This window comes from Aedes albopictus, chromosome 2, assembly GCF_035046485.1.
Source record: "Aedes albopictus strain Foshan chromosome 2, AalbF5, whole genome shotgun sequence".
Classification (NCBI taxonomy): domain Eukaryota; kingdom Metazoa; phylum Arthropoda; class Insecta; order Diptera; family Culicidae; genus Aedes; species Aedes albopictus.
In genome coordinates, this window is record NC_085137.1 from 265614284 (window position 1) to 265629446 (window position 15163).

General features: G+C 44.2%; 1 protein-coding gene across 9 annotated transcripts in view; it reads right to left on the reverse strand.

The window, feature by feature from the left end:
- The window catches only part of LOC109407097 (neuronal acetylcholine receptor subunit alpha-7), a 349591-nt gene that overhangs the window by 316244 nt on the left and 18184 nt on the right, over positions 1–15163 (reverse strand). The gene's annotated exons all lie outside the window — the stretch shown is intronic.

Sequence of the window (15163 nt, forward strand, 5' to 3'; positions counted from 1 at the left end):
TGTAAATATATCTGTGTACATGTTATTGTTTATGCATTTACATAGTTATTTACTTATTTATTTATTTATTAATATATTTATTTATTTAGTTATTTATTATTATATTTATTTATTTATTTATTTATGTATTTATATTTTTTGAAGCTTTTTTTTTCATATTTTGGAAAGTTGTACAGATATTTACACATTATTTACAAATTTATTTATATTTATTGAGTATTTATGCGTAGTTTGTGTAGAGCCTTATTTACAATGTAGGTGTCTCATTTTTTGAAATTCTGTGATACAGTAAGGCTTGCCCTTACGAAAATTTGGTTGTACTCCTACAACCAAATTTTCGTAAAACAAGTCCAGTGTTATGTAGCGGTATTCGATAGAGAACCAATAAATTATGTTATCATATGAGAAAACTAAACTAAACGAACAGCAATATAAATTCAGTAACCTTCAGAACGAACAGCAGTATGTTTCATCTACTTGCATGCAATAATGAACTAAGATCACTCACTAATAAACTCGGAAGTTATCGTTCACTCACTTGGAGCGTACATAACTCATCTCACGAAGCATGTGCCAAGGTCCGTTGGGATTGAGTAAGATCTCCCGTCGGGATCACTTGTCGTTACCCTCAAAGAATAAGACTTAGAAGTAAAGAATTAAACCGAGCTAGCTAAATGCGAAATGTTTGAGGGGGAAAAGGACAAAATCACTGATCGGCTCAAAGAGTAATCGGGAACCGACTTTTGATAAGATCGTTACCCGATTTCCGGTACGAAGGCCCAAAACCCAAAAGACGACCTTACTGAGGCATCTCAAGTTCTGTCTCGTCCACTTTGATCTGACCCGTGGAAGAGGCAGGAGTGTGAAGTTTTTCTTTAAATAGTTTCGCGGTGTGTTTGTCCCAGGTAATTAAAACGTGAGAAGTGTCTTAGTGATCAGTGTTTAATAGCTAGATTTTCCCTCCCGATAGGTAGTGCTAAAAGCAATAAATTAGCCAGGTTGTGCGGTGCTGTGCGAGATTGAGACTAAAAAAAGGTAAGGAGAAAACTGAACGCTTCCCGAACAAAAGCTCATTCCCGTCGAATAGCCGTTCGACGGCTTTTTATTTGGCAGTTGATTTCCCGCACCACCAACCCTCCCGCTCGACACACCGCGCCCCATACGCCAATTCCACACTTCTGACCCCACGCGCCAGCTTCGAAGGTCCTAACTGCCGGCCGGAGTTAGAAGGGAGTTTGCGCCGTCACCATCGCACTCCACCAGAGCGATTTTCCCGCCAGGAAGCAGAATTCACTGCGCCGGCGGCCTGCATCACCAAGCGCCATTCATTTCTGGTCCCTTTGTTCATCCGCGTGGGCCAGCGTCGCTGAAGCGACGCGAAGGAAGGGGCGACGGTGCCGGTATAACCGGCAATGAAGAGACGGTAAAGCAGAAGTCCAACCGTAAGTAGACTGCCCATGTTTCTGCTATTTTTGGATGGATTGAGACAGTGAAGGAATGTGAGAGTGGGAAGCATTCGTGAGAGCTCGAGAGCGAAAATCTAAAATTAGATCGATAGGCCAAATAGAAATCCGCACAGTTAGGAGCAATAGAAGGGAGAGGAAAGTTGAGAGATGTGAAGTGGGTACCCGAATAGAAATGTAAGATCGTTGGAATAAATGTTATTTGAAAGTTTGTGTTTCCCTAAATGATGTGAGTAATTCTGTTAGTTAGAGCTTCCCGTAGTTAATGCACTGGTTCTAGGATCTTTTTCACGTTTCGTTCGTTTTGGTTGTAGTTTTCGTTGATTTGTTGTTCTCCAAGTCGGACTGCTTGGGATCCTCAGTCCTCCATTTTTGTCCTGAAGCGTGTAGAGAATTGGGGTCGAGACGGACTTGGCCTGTGATGATACAGGTCGACCACGTGCATTCGTTATCGGTAGAAAGTCGTGTTTTTGATTATTCTTTGAGTCGGTCAGTCGATAGCGTTTGGAGTACTTCCAAACATAGAACATTTGCTAGTTCGTTCGGTCGTTTGATTTAAACTGAACTCGCCCTGAAGTTTGAGTTTGCCGGGCAATTGATATCGACAGGTGGTCCTCTTCGGAGGTGGCGCATAAGCCACTTTGTTTCCCTTCAACCCGAACGCCCTAGTAAAACTTTTCTGAGCCGCCTAGTGCCGGCTACAGCATATGTATATCTTGTGGCAGGCACGAAGATACTACATGCGCATGAGAGTAAGAGTAATTTCCCTTACGAAAAGTTCCTAGGTCAACCGTAAATCGAGCCCGTCACCCTCAGTATGGTCATGCTGAATGCCTTCGGGGCCAGCTATGGTTATAGGGGCCCCAAATGAATAGTCATATTGGTTCCACGTGGTCACCGGAGTGGCCACCGGAGAAACCCATATTGTATTGCTTTCGGATTATTACAACAAATGTAGGCTTTGACAGCTAAATTTAAATCATTTAAATTTATAATTTGTAATGTTCTGGTATAAAAATGAACAAATGGTGATCTCAATCTTGTCTTGCAATTTTCGACTGTGAAGATTACAAATTGGGTTTCAAACGTTGGAGCCAAGAAAATAAATTTGTAGGCCAATTTATTATGCAAGCCAGACCAAAGTTCGTTTAAAGATCAAAGATTATCTCGATCTTTCTAGGTCATGGTCACCAGAGAAACCGTTTTACAGCATAAGTAGACATTTAGCAGCTGACCTCATATTGTGTTCACACTTGAGGTGCAAAGTGTGAGAAACCAATCTGTCATTTGGTTCTTTGCGATCAAAAAATTGATTATAAAATGATTCCTAACTTTAGAAAATGAAGTTTTCCGTGCTTTAGGAATAGATGTTATACTGAGAATTACTCCAAAAGCTTCACCGGGAATTCCTCCAGAAGATGCACTGAGAATTTTTTTTTTACTTATTCGTTTATTTGGAAGGCTCGGGCGCCACATGAGCATAACTGAGCCGAAATCTTTTGTTTTTTTTACAATGATTTTACATTTTACAATTTATTACTGCCTTAAGCTATGTTAGTTTGGGAAGCCGAAGTACTCGCGGAAAAAAAAATAAAATTGGGAGGGAGGGATTTATGGGTTTAAAACTAAATTATTTGCTAACTTATACTAAAACATTGATGGGACAAATTGTCCATATCTGTAACGGAACCAAAAAGAGAGGACTTTATCGGTAGAAAACGACAAGAAGAGGACAAACGGCAGGGGGGTGACGACAGACAGGGGCGAACAACAAAACCAAAAGGCGGACAACGAAAACAAGGAACGTACTACATCAAACTCTGACATCAACACGTTTCAAAAAATGGAAAATCAGGTTCATGTATTCCAAATCAAGTCCTGCCAACACTTCTCTAACGGGTTTCTGTTGTTTTCCTCGGACCCGGAGAATTTCATGCAGCTCAGATCTGACCTCACGATACTCATTGCATCCCCACACGACATGTTCGATATCCTGGTAAGCTACGCTACAGACACAGAGATTGCTTTCTGAGAGCCCAATACGGAAGGTATGTGCATTCAACAAATAGTGGTTGGACATCAGCCGACACATTACACGAATGAAATCGCGGCCTAAATCCAACCCTTTGAACCATGGCTTCTTCGACACCTGTGGAATAATGGAGTGCAACCATCTACCCATCTCTCCATCTCTCCATTTGTGTTGCCAGCTGAACAAGGTCTCCTGACGGGCCAATGCAAAAAAATCGTCGAAGGCGATTTGACGCTCGTAAATATCGCCTCCGCTAGCGCCCACCTTAGCCAGAGAGTCCGCTTTCTCATTGCCCGGAATTGAGCAATGTGAAGGGACCCAAGCTATGGTGATGATGTATTAGCGTTTGGACAAAGCACTCAAGACTTGGCGTATTCCATTCAGGAAGTACGCTGAGTGCTTCATCGGTTTCATTGACCGAACAGCCTCCAGAGAGCTTAGACTGTCGGTAAAAATGAAGTAGTGCTCAGGTGGAAGAGTGCGAATGTACTCTAAGGTGTAGTATATAGCCGCTAGCTCAGCAATGTATACCGAACATGGCTTTTGAAGCATGTAGGTGGCGCTATGAAATTCGTTGTAGACACCGAAACCACTCGAATCTTCGGTTTTCGAACCGTCTGTGAAGAACTGTCTGTCCCCGCTAACATGCCCGAACTTACTTGCAAAAATTTGTGGAATACCTATGGAACGAAAAGATTCCGGTATACCGGTGATCTCATCCTTCATAGAGAGATCAAAATCCACAGAGGAGCTGTCGAAGTCTGAGAAGTTGTCACGATTGGTGTTAACCGGAGATGGGCTTACCTCCAGCGTCATGTACCAGTAGTACACACTCATAAAACAAGTTTAAGGGTTCTGTTCGAGCAGCTTTTCGAAATTTTCTATGACCAATGGATTCACAACCTCGCATCGGATGAGGAACCGGAACGATAACTCCGCAAAGCGGTCTGTCAGAGGCTGTACACCAGCGAGTAGCTCTAAACTCATAGTGTGAGTTGAGTTCATGCAACCTAACGCGATCCGAAGACAACGGTACTGAACCCGTTGAAGCTTCAGCAAGTGTGTTTTCGCCGCGGATTGAAAACAGAAGCTACCGTATTCTAAAACCGACAGAATGGTTGTTTGGTACAGCCTGATCAGATCTTCCGGATGTGCTCCCCACCATGTTCCGGTAATAGTTCGCATAAAGTTGATTCGCTTTTGGCATTTCTGTATCAGATACACAATGTGCTTCCCCCAGGTGCATTTGGAGTCGAACCAGACGCCGAGATATTGAGAAGACATGCTATGAGTGATTGTCTTACCCATCAGATGGAGCGGAAACTTTGCCGGTTTGTGTTTTTTAGAAAAGACAACCATCTCGGTTTTCTCCGGAGAGAATTCGATACCCAGCTTGAGAGCCCAAGTAGACAAATTGTCCAAAGTATCCTGTAGTGGTCCTTGCAGATCGACTGCTATTGATCCCGTTATAGAAACAACACAGTCATCCGCAAGCTGTCTTAACGTGCAATTTTCCATGAGACAATCATCTATGTCTCTAACATAAAAATTGTAAAGAAGAGGGCTTAGACATGAACCCTGGGGGAGACCCATGTAGCTAATTCGTGAAACTGTCAAGTCGCCATGAGTAAAACTCATCTGCTTCTCAAACAGCAAATTATACAAAAAGTTGTTCAAAATTGGTGAAAGGCCACTTTCGTGTAGTTTGTCGGAAAGAACATCGACACAAACTGAATCAAAAGCTCCCTTAATATCCAAAAACACTGAGCCCATTTGCTGCTTTTGAGCAAAGGCAAGCTGAATTTCTGAAGTAAGCAACGCAAGACAGTCGTTTGTTCCTTTGCCTCTGCGGAAACCAAATTGTGTATCAGACAACATGCCATTCGATTCAACCCATTTGTCCAGTCGGAAGAGAATCATCTTCTCTAACAACTTCCGTAGACAAGACAACATCGCGATTGGACGGTACGAATTATGATCCGACGCGGGTTTCCCGGGTTTTTGAATAGCTATCACTCTCACTTGCCTCCAATCATCCGTAATGATGTTGTTATCCAGGAACTGATTGAACAAGTTCAACAAGCGCCTCTTAGCGACGTCGGGGAGGTTTTTAAGCAAGTTGAACTTAATTCGATCCATTCCTGGAGCGGAATTGTTACATGAAAGAAGAGCAAGTGAGAATTCAACCATCGAAAACGGCCTATCCATGTCGTCCCTATCCTCGGAAACATCCCGAATTATTCGCTCCACGGGTACGGAATCTGGACAAACCTTTTTTTGCGAACTTGAGAATCCACCGAGGAGAGCTTTCTCGATCCTCGTTTACCGACGACGCGTTACGCATTCTTCTCCCGACGTTCCAAAGAGTTCTCATTGATGTCTCGCGCGATAAACCCTCGACGAACCGACGCCAGTAACCGCTTTTCTTCGCCTTGATCAAGTTCTTGAACTTGCTTTCAAGGGAAACGTACCGCTTAAAGTTTTCAACCGAACCGTGTTTCCGAAACTCTTTGAACGCAGCGGATTTCTCGCGATAGATTTCTGTACACTCGCTATCCCACCACGGATTGGGGGGTTTCCTGCGAACCGACGGACCTGGCACTGGTCGACGTTGTGCCTGACGCGCACTACTGATGATCAGTTCTGATAGAAACTGATACTCTTCCCGCGGTGGAAGAATTTCTACCGATTGCTCACCGTCGATAATTGCTTCCGTGTACTTTCCCCAGTCAATGTGTTTCGTGAGGTCGTAGGAAATGTCGATAGATGGAGGTTGACGTGAACCATTGGAAATAGAAACAACGATCGGAAGGTGATCACTACCATGGGGATCCTGGATAACCTTCCATGTACACTCCAGCGATAGTGAGCTCGAACAGATTGAGAGGTCTAATCGGCTGTCTCTAGGACTGCCATCTTTAGCTGGAGGTGCCACTCGCGTAACTTCTCCGGTGTTCAAAATTGTCATGTTGAAGTCGTCGCAGAGGTCATATATCAAAGTTGAACGGCTGTCATCGTACAGTTCCCCCCAGCATGTGCCATGGGAGTTGAAATCTCCCATGAGCAGCCGTGGCTCAGGCATAACCGAGCAGATGTGGGCGAGATCCCTGTGAGATATCGCAGTTCTCGGTGGAAGATATATGGAGGCAACACTGAGAGTTTTACCTTGGATTGTCACCTCACATGCGACGGCTTCGATGCCTGTCATCGGTTGAAAATCGACTCTGTAAAATGAGTGCTGCTTTTTGATCCCTAAAAGCACCCCTCCGTACGAGTCGGACCAATCAAGACGGATAATGTTGAAATCGGAAAAAGGTAAGGTTACATCGGGTGTCAGCCATGTTTCGGATAGCGCAAAAACATCGCATTGTAAATTGTTAATTAAAAATTTGAAAGAGTATAATTTTGGTACGATACTACGACAGTTCCAGTGTAGCACAGAAATCATATCTTCGACCTCGGTGGTTAAATTAGAAGAAGTGCTTTGACAATGCTCTTCACTGAGTCAGAAGCATTAAAGAAGTTAAGGACGATGTCTACGATGCCAGAAAGCGTAAACATCGGAGCACCAAGAGGTTGTTCCTGGTTCTCCGAATGCTGTCCCTCTGGCTGAGAAGTCGAAAAAATTGGGACATCTGGGATTTTTGATGTTCCCGGGAGCGAAGGAAAGTCTCGTTCATCTTGGATTTTGAATCCAGGAGGTGAACGTTTGTTACCTTTTTTAACACTCTTAGAATTTGTCACGGTGGGTTGGGGGTCACTGCTAGGCAGATTCCGAGGTTTTTTGGTGGGTCTTTGGAGCCTCACCCGTTTCCTCGTTTCACCCTTAAAATCAAAGGGAACCCCGTCCCCGACCTCAGAGTCAGAGCCCTGATCATCGAGAGACAAAGACGAGTAGATGTTGCGTGATTCAACGACCGGAGCAACTTTTCTCAGCATTTCGGCGTAGCTTCGCCTTGAACGCTGCTGCAACGATCGTTTTTGATGTTGTTTTCGCTGTATGTACTTCGGGCAAACATTGAGATCGTGTGGACGGTCGCTACCACAATAAACACACTTGGGCGGCGTTTTACACGCACCGTCCACATGACTCTCCCCGCATATTGCACAGCGAGGTTTATTGCTGCAGTACTGAGCGGTGTGGCCCAGCTGCTTGCAATTGATGCAATTCATTACCTTCGGTACATACAGCCTCACAGGTAGCCGAAGTTTGCCAATCACCAGCAGATCTGGTAATGCAGATCCGGAGAAGGTCACAGAAAATTCTTCAGATGGTGTGTAAACCTTCTTCTCGCCCTCCTGGGATACCGAATGCAGTTGCCGGCAATCCAGTATCTGGACAGGAGGTAGAGAAGGGTTATGGAAACGACCACAGCCTTGCATGATCGTTTCGCAGGTCAAAGATGCGTCGGCGACCTTCCCCGAAATCTCAATCGACGCGCTCAGAAGGTAGACAAAATACTCAAGAGTAAACAACTCGCAGGCCACAATCTCATTAGCGTGTTTTCGGTCGCCTACTGTCACCCGAAGCTTAGCTGTACCGACCATGTCAATGGAGACAACGGAAGAATACCGCTTAGTCCGATCCTTGCTGATTTGAACGGTGTTCAAACGTTTGCCTTTGGGTCGGAAGAAAACAACATATGGCCCGCCAAAGTCGGAAGGGTAGGCCTTGAGGCGGGGGGACGTCGAAACAGATTTACTGTTGGTGTCCATTGGAGAAGCACCATGGTGAAGGGGGGCAAAGGGGTTAGCATTCAAATCGCCTTGTTGGCTCGAGCAATCCGATGCCAATAACAAAGCTTCGTTGATGCGGTACGAAGTACCCCCGCCATCATCATCATCGCCCATTGTGGCAGCTAACTACCACCACGGGGCACTCAAAAATCTTAAACTAACACTTATCACGGGGACGAAATAATAAAAAAAAAAACAAGGGACAAAATTAACTGCACAGGGAATGTGAGGAAAAAATAAGAGAAAAAAAACTGCTTATATACCAAATTAAATCTAATCAAAGAGTCAGTGGAGAGGGGGGAACAACGAGGGGTAACTTTGAATACTTAGCTTTGTGCTCTGTTTTGCCACAGGCTCGACGACGACAGGTCAGGGCGATGGGATCGCCCGCACTGGGAGGAGGCGAGCGGTGTGCGGCGGTTGAACGCTCTCTGCTCTTCTCTCGGTGGGCTGCTGCTGTCGACGACGATGAGCTTGGGTACTCACTGGAAGAAGCCGATAACGGCCGCGCGAGCGGCGCGGTATGCGGGGGGTGCTGCACTGCTGTGCTCGATAAATCGGTCAATGCGCCACGTGATATAATGAAAACGTGAACTTTACTCAAACTAAACGAACTTTTGCGGCAAAAATTGTGGCCTAGCCAACCGCACACGTCCCACTAGGGATTAATAACTTAATCACTCGGAAACACTAGCACGAAAATAGCCACCGAACTGGAGACAAACCGGACGAACGAAAAGTTGCGACTGTCTCGAACGAACGCTCGCCAAAGAGTGACTGAGAATTTTTGTAGGAGTCAAACCGGGTATCTCTCCTTGAGGGATTCACCGATAAATCATCTAATATTTCCCGGAGAATCTATTGAAGGAATTGTCGGGTCGATCTCCTTCGGAACTTATGGAAAATTTATGGCAACAATTCCGAAGGAAATCTTGAAGGAATTTTCGGACGACCACCCGAAGAAATATCCTGAGAGACTACTGAACGAAATTCTAGAGATCTACTGAAGAACTTGTAACGCTCCGTTCTGTTTCCAAGTAACAGCTTAAGCGCCACCTTCAACGAAGGACCGTTACTCCGTTAATTAGCCCGGAAAGAGACTGCCTTCTCAGGGCAGGTCAACTGAAGTTCGCAGAACTAAGGTCGCAATTTCGTCCCAAACGTCGTACGGCAAATCAAATAAACTCAGCAGATAGAATTTCAAACAAATGATCTAAAATAATTACCGAAAATCAAATCTCAATGATCCGCCAAAGAGGAATTACTTTGCTAAAATTAAACTAACACAATCAAATAATCAATTTAAAATTTATTAGCGTGACGCGAGAAAAAAGTGGAGTACAAACTAAATTCGAAGTAATTTATTATTCTAAATCAATAGTCGAACGCGGTGTCAATTCAACTAAATCGTTCGAGTTCAAATAGTTTGTATTTCGGGAGCTGAGCTCCAAACTCAAAGCAAATTAGTTCAAATTCAAATAAACCTAATTGCCTATGGTGACGTCACGCTTTCTAGCTTTTTGGAATTCCAATTGGAAACTAACTCTAGAGTGAGCAAAAGGATCAGATCTGACCTTGATGTGCGCAAACGAGGAATCCAACGTCGGACGTCGCTCGCAGTCGGTAGTCCCCACGTGATTCCACCCAATCCGCCTTCTTCTATTGCACCGTCGCGTAGTCGGTTCTCAGCTCGATCAGTGGCTTCGTCTCGACGCCTCACAAACGGGTCATGCGCGCAGGCGTTTCATTCGGGGTATAGGCGTCCCCTAGTTACGTGGAGTGATCGGCCGTGGATGTAGCTTGGCCGACGCCTTGCGGCTTATTGGCTTGCGATGACACCCGATTGCACCAAGGAGAGGGCACTCAAATCGACGAGACGAGCGAGGCGATTCTTTGAGCCGCCGACAGCAAATGTTCGCACGGTGGATGTCCGCACTGCACGGGCTAGTAGTGGTTCGTCGAATCCACAACGGACTACTCGAGTCGGCTCCAGACTAACCGCCCACGTTGTTAGGGCACGCTAATCCTAATCAACGCGGATATAATTTCACTTATTTGCTCACTAGTTAAACGTATTAGGCTTACCTGAATTCAATTGGCAGTTAATTCACTAGTATTCAATTTCTTTTCAAACTATAATTCACTCGAAAATTTAGCTGTTAAATTTCAAATAAAATCAATTAATTTTCACAGTAATTAAAAACACTAATAGCGCGCGAACTTACTTCGAGTTTAGCTATAAGCTATCACGGAATAATTATTTGTTCACTATCAAAAACTTTTTATAACTTGGGATCAAGTTCAACTTGTCTCAACAAAGCACTCCACTAAAGTGACGAGACGATCGCGGTCTTGATTGTGTCGAGCCTAAAAATTGCTGCGCAATTTCCCACTATTGGTGGATTAGAGAGAGTTTAACTTCAATAGTCTTTTGTATTTAGCTAGTAAATTTCCACTGCTGGACCTATTTGACTCTCTACGACGCAATTTCTGGGATACGACGCAATAGATTTGAATGTGAAATTTTTCATATCGTTTTCGAGGCCAACTATTAGGTGGCGCATAGAGTGGTTGTTGTCTTGGCTGAACTTGTAAAACTGACAGCATGTTAGATTTCGGAGAACTGCCAGCATAGCGAACGGATGGAAACATGAACACAAATTGATGACGTAATAATTATTAGAGTGAATTCACAATATGGTTACATTTCGCCCATGCTAAGAAATACAAATTTTGAAATTTAAAAAATTTCAAAATTTTTATGTTAGGAATTCATTTAGAAAATACTAACATAGAACATTTATAAAATTCATTATAATTTTTTTTTTCAGAATCGGAATAACCTAAACAAATGAAAACATGAAATTTACTGAATGGAAACTATTGCAACTAATCAAAACATACTAAATCGCCTAACCGAATAACTATGTTGAGCTGACCAAAACACGATACAAACAAACCTTTACTATCAAACCGATACACTCATCAAACATAATCTTATTCTAAACACCGATAACTTCAGAAATATCTGAAAATTTGTCTTAAACTAAACCGATTTACTCCTGACATATCAGGAAAACTCACATACCGATTTACCGAATTACTCCAATAAACGAATTGGAAAACGTAATTACCTAATAAACTAATTACCCATACGCATACCGAAATTCATTCACGCCCTATTCTAATCCTACCAGTCAACATAGCTACCCTATTCAGACGTTAAAGACGTTTCGCGGAATGTCAAAAACTAAGCTGGGAGAATGTGCTGTCAAAACTGAATACTGTCAAAATGAAAACTGAATGAGATACGGAATCAAAACAAAGAAACTACGCATGATGAGGTAAGATAATGAAATATTTTACTAATTTTTCAGGAATTAACTTCGAAAAAACAAACTTTTATGCAAAATATGATGTGTCTACTGCGACAACTACTGAATGATACTAGGAACGAGAAAAGAAAGTTTAAAATAAGAAGAGAAAAGTGCTTATCAGTGCAAATTGATTGTGATGAACAAAACCTACATGTGGGATAATCTTTACTATTCTTATTAGAATAGAGAGAACTGTTTTTGTGCGACTTGTTTCGATATCGCGGTCAAGGTCGTTGTCTGATCGAGCAGACTAGACTGACCTACATTCGAAACAGAATGTTGTCAACAACGTGAGGCAACCTATTGGACTTCTCAAACGTTGGACTTTTGGCCGAAGCACCTACAAAGAGTGTTTTATGTTGTGTGATTGTTTTTGTGCATCAGGCAGATGCACCGTCGTAGCTCTACATTCCGTTTACAGCCTACTGAGAGGTTTGTCGACGATCGATGATCTCTACTTGTTTCTGATCGGACGGTATCGTTGCACCACGAATGTGTTTTTGATTGATGATAGTGTATGCACTACGCGACCGTAGTGCAGTCATAGCTGGAAGTTCAGTTGCTGAGTGATGTTGTCAACAACGTGAGGAAACCTAAGGACATCTCGAACGTTGGACGGTTGCCTTTTACACCTCAAAAGAGTTTTTTTTTTCGGCTTTTGTGTTTGTTGATGCGCAATAGGCACTTGCGCCGTCATAGCTTATGTTTAACAAGCTCAATCGGAAGGACTAACATTCATTCTGTCTTTTAGGCCTTCTTTAAGAATGACCCATGGAAGGTACCAGGAATCCTATGACCTTCCTCGTTCTCAAGGATATACGTGTTCGTTCCAAGAGCCGACTGAACTTTAGCACGGGTGTATTTGGTTCCGAATTTGCCAACGAAGTGTTTAGACTTATCGGACAGATGAACGTCGCGTTTGTAAACTATGTCGCCTGGTTTGAAAACGTGATTTTCATTGGATCGCAAGTTGTACGGCCGCGAATATCGTTTATACGCCTCCTGGAGATTTTGACGTACTAACGCATAAAGTTTTCGAGCCTCTTCGCTTTGATGAGCTGGAATATAGTTGGCCTCAGATTCAAATTCCCTCAGATGATCATACTCGCTGCCCATACTGATCATGTTCCGCCCAAAATTGATGAAGTAGGGCGTAAACCCGGTACTTTCATGTACGCTTGTACGAATCGCAGCTATAATCCTTTGCACTGACTCGTCCCAGTTGCGATGATCAGCCTGCTTGTTTAGGGCGCATCGTAGAGCGGTCACAATTACGCGGTTGACTCGTTCGGCTGGGTTTGGGCTCGGGTGATACACGGCCAAATTCCACTGGGTCACCCCGTAAGTTTTCAGTAGATTTTTGAACAGGTCACTTTGGAAGACCTTCGCGTTGTCGGTGATACAAACCGCAGGTGCTCCGAAAAGGTTGAACACCAGGTTCTCCATTACAGCACAGACTCCTGGAGCAGTGGCTGCCTTCATGCATTGCGCAAGCACGAATTTTGAGAAGAAGTCACAGATTACAAGGATCCAGACATTTCCTTTGCGTGACTTCGGGTAGGGCCCAAGAAAGTCTATGGAAATTAGTTCCCATGGCCGGCTACAAAGTTTCGGTTTTCCACAGGGTGGACGCACATTCATGTTCGGGACCTTAGACTCTTGGCAGACTCTACAACTACTACAGAAGCGTTTTATTTCACTAGCCATGCGGGGCCAGTAGTAGCGTTCCCGCACTTTTTCCAGGGTTTTGAGGAATCCAAGATGAGCTACATTGTGTATGCCTTCGATGATTGACTTTCTCTCGGATAAAGGTAAAACTTCCTTCCATCGGAATGCCGGATCTTCTGGTAAGGTGGAATTGGTGATAAACTTAAAGATTCTTCCGTTGACGATCTTGAAATCAGGGTACTGATCAGGATTCAGTTCAATTTGTTGCTTAAGTCCTTCGATGTACGGATCAGGAAGATGACAATCAATGACGTATAGACTACGACTAAGAGCGTCGGCAGGGATGTTCTCGGATCCTTTTTTATATTGAAGCTCGATATCGTACTTTGAGAGCTTCAGCGCCCATCGAGCGATGCGCGGACTTTTCGACTCGATGCTCATCGTCTGGAGAAAGGTGAGGCTCATCGCATCGGTTTGAACCACGAAACGATTCCCTTCGACGAAATGTCGGAAGTTTTCGATGCTCAACAGTACCGCCAAACACTCTCGCTCGGTGGCGCTGTACTTCCGTTGAGTACTCGATAACTTCTTCGAAAAATATGCGATACACTTCCGTTCGCCGTCTTGAATTTGGACTAATACAGCACCAATGGCCAAGTCTGAACTATCGGTCTCGATTATGAACGGTAGCGAGAAATCGGGGTTAACTAATATCGGTGCAGATACAAGGGCATCCTTCAACCGTTGAAGAGCAAGGTCCGCTTCCTGGGTCCATTCAAACTTCCGGCGTCCCTTTTTTAGAAGATCGATGATTGGAGCAGTAATTTCCGAATAGTTCTTGATGAATTTTTGATAAAAGCCGGCAAGACCGAGCAATCGCCTAACGTCTTTTACCGTTCGAGGAACAGCGTAGTCCAAAACGGGCTGGATTTTCGCAACATCCATCGACAGTCCATCCTCGGATAATACGTATCCGAGATATTTGATACTCATTTGGCAAAACTTAGACTTCAAAATGTTGATAGTCAAGCCTGCGCGAGCTAATCGCTCTCCTACGCATTTTATCAGCCGGAGATGTTCCTCAAAAGAGTCCGATACGATAATAATATCGTCTAAGTAGACGTATACGTACGGCTCCAGGTCATGCCCAAGGACTTTCACCATCAAACGAGCCATGGTTGCTGGGGCGTTAGTTAAGCCGAAGGGCATGACTTTGAATCGGTATAAGCCCTTGTTGGTCCGAAAAGCCGTTTTGCTTTTAGCGTCATCATCGAGTTCGACCTGATAATACGATTCGGTCAAATCGATCACGGAAAAGTAGCGTGCGCGCTGGATTCGCTGCAGGATCACGGTCATGTTCGGAATTGGGAAGTCGTCCTTTTTAGTCAGGGAGTTCAACCGTCGGGAATCCAAACAAATACGCCATTTCCCAGTAGGCTTCTTGATTGGCAAAAGCGGATTAACGAAATCAGCGGCACCTTCACACTCTTCAATAACGTCGAGGTTCCGAAGTCGATCCATTTCAGCGTCGATTACTGTTTCCACTGCCGGCGACCATCGGTAGGAAGGAATCCGTCGTGGTGTCGCTCCGGGCAGTAGTTCGATCGAGTGTTTTATCAAGGGTGTTCTGCCCAATCGTCCTTCTTGCGTCACTGGAAGGTATTGGATCGCTTCGAAAAGCTCCGTTCTCTGCTGTAAGGACAGCTGATGTTCCGTCTCGATCTCGTGAGGGTGTTCTATTCGCTTCGTCGGAATTTCGACCGTGGGCATCTCCAGACTGGGATCGCCTTCTTGGTTTTCTGGAACAGGTTCTCTAGGGATTTCTGGGGTCAGCTGGAAACAAATGTGGCCTTCATCCTTTCCAAAGTAGTCTTCGATATAATTCA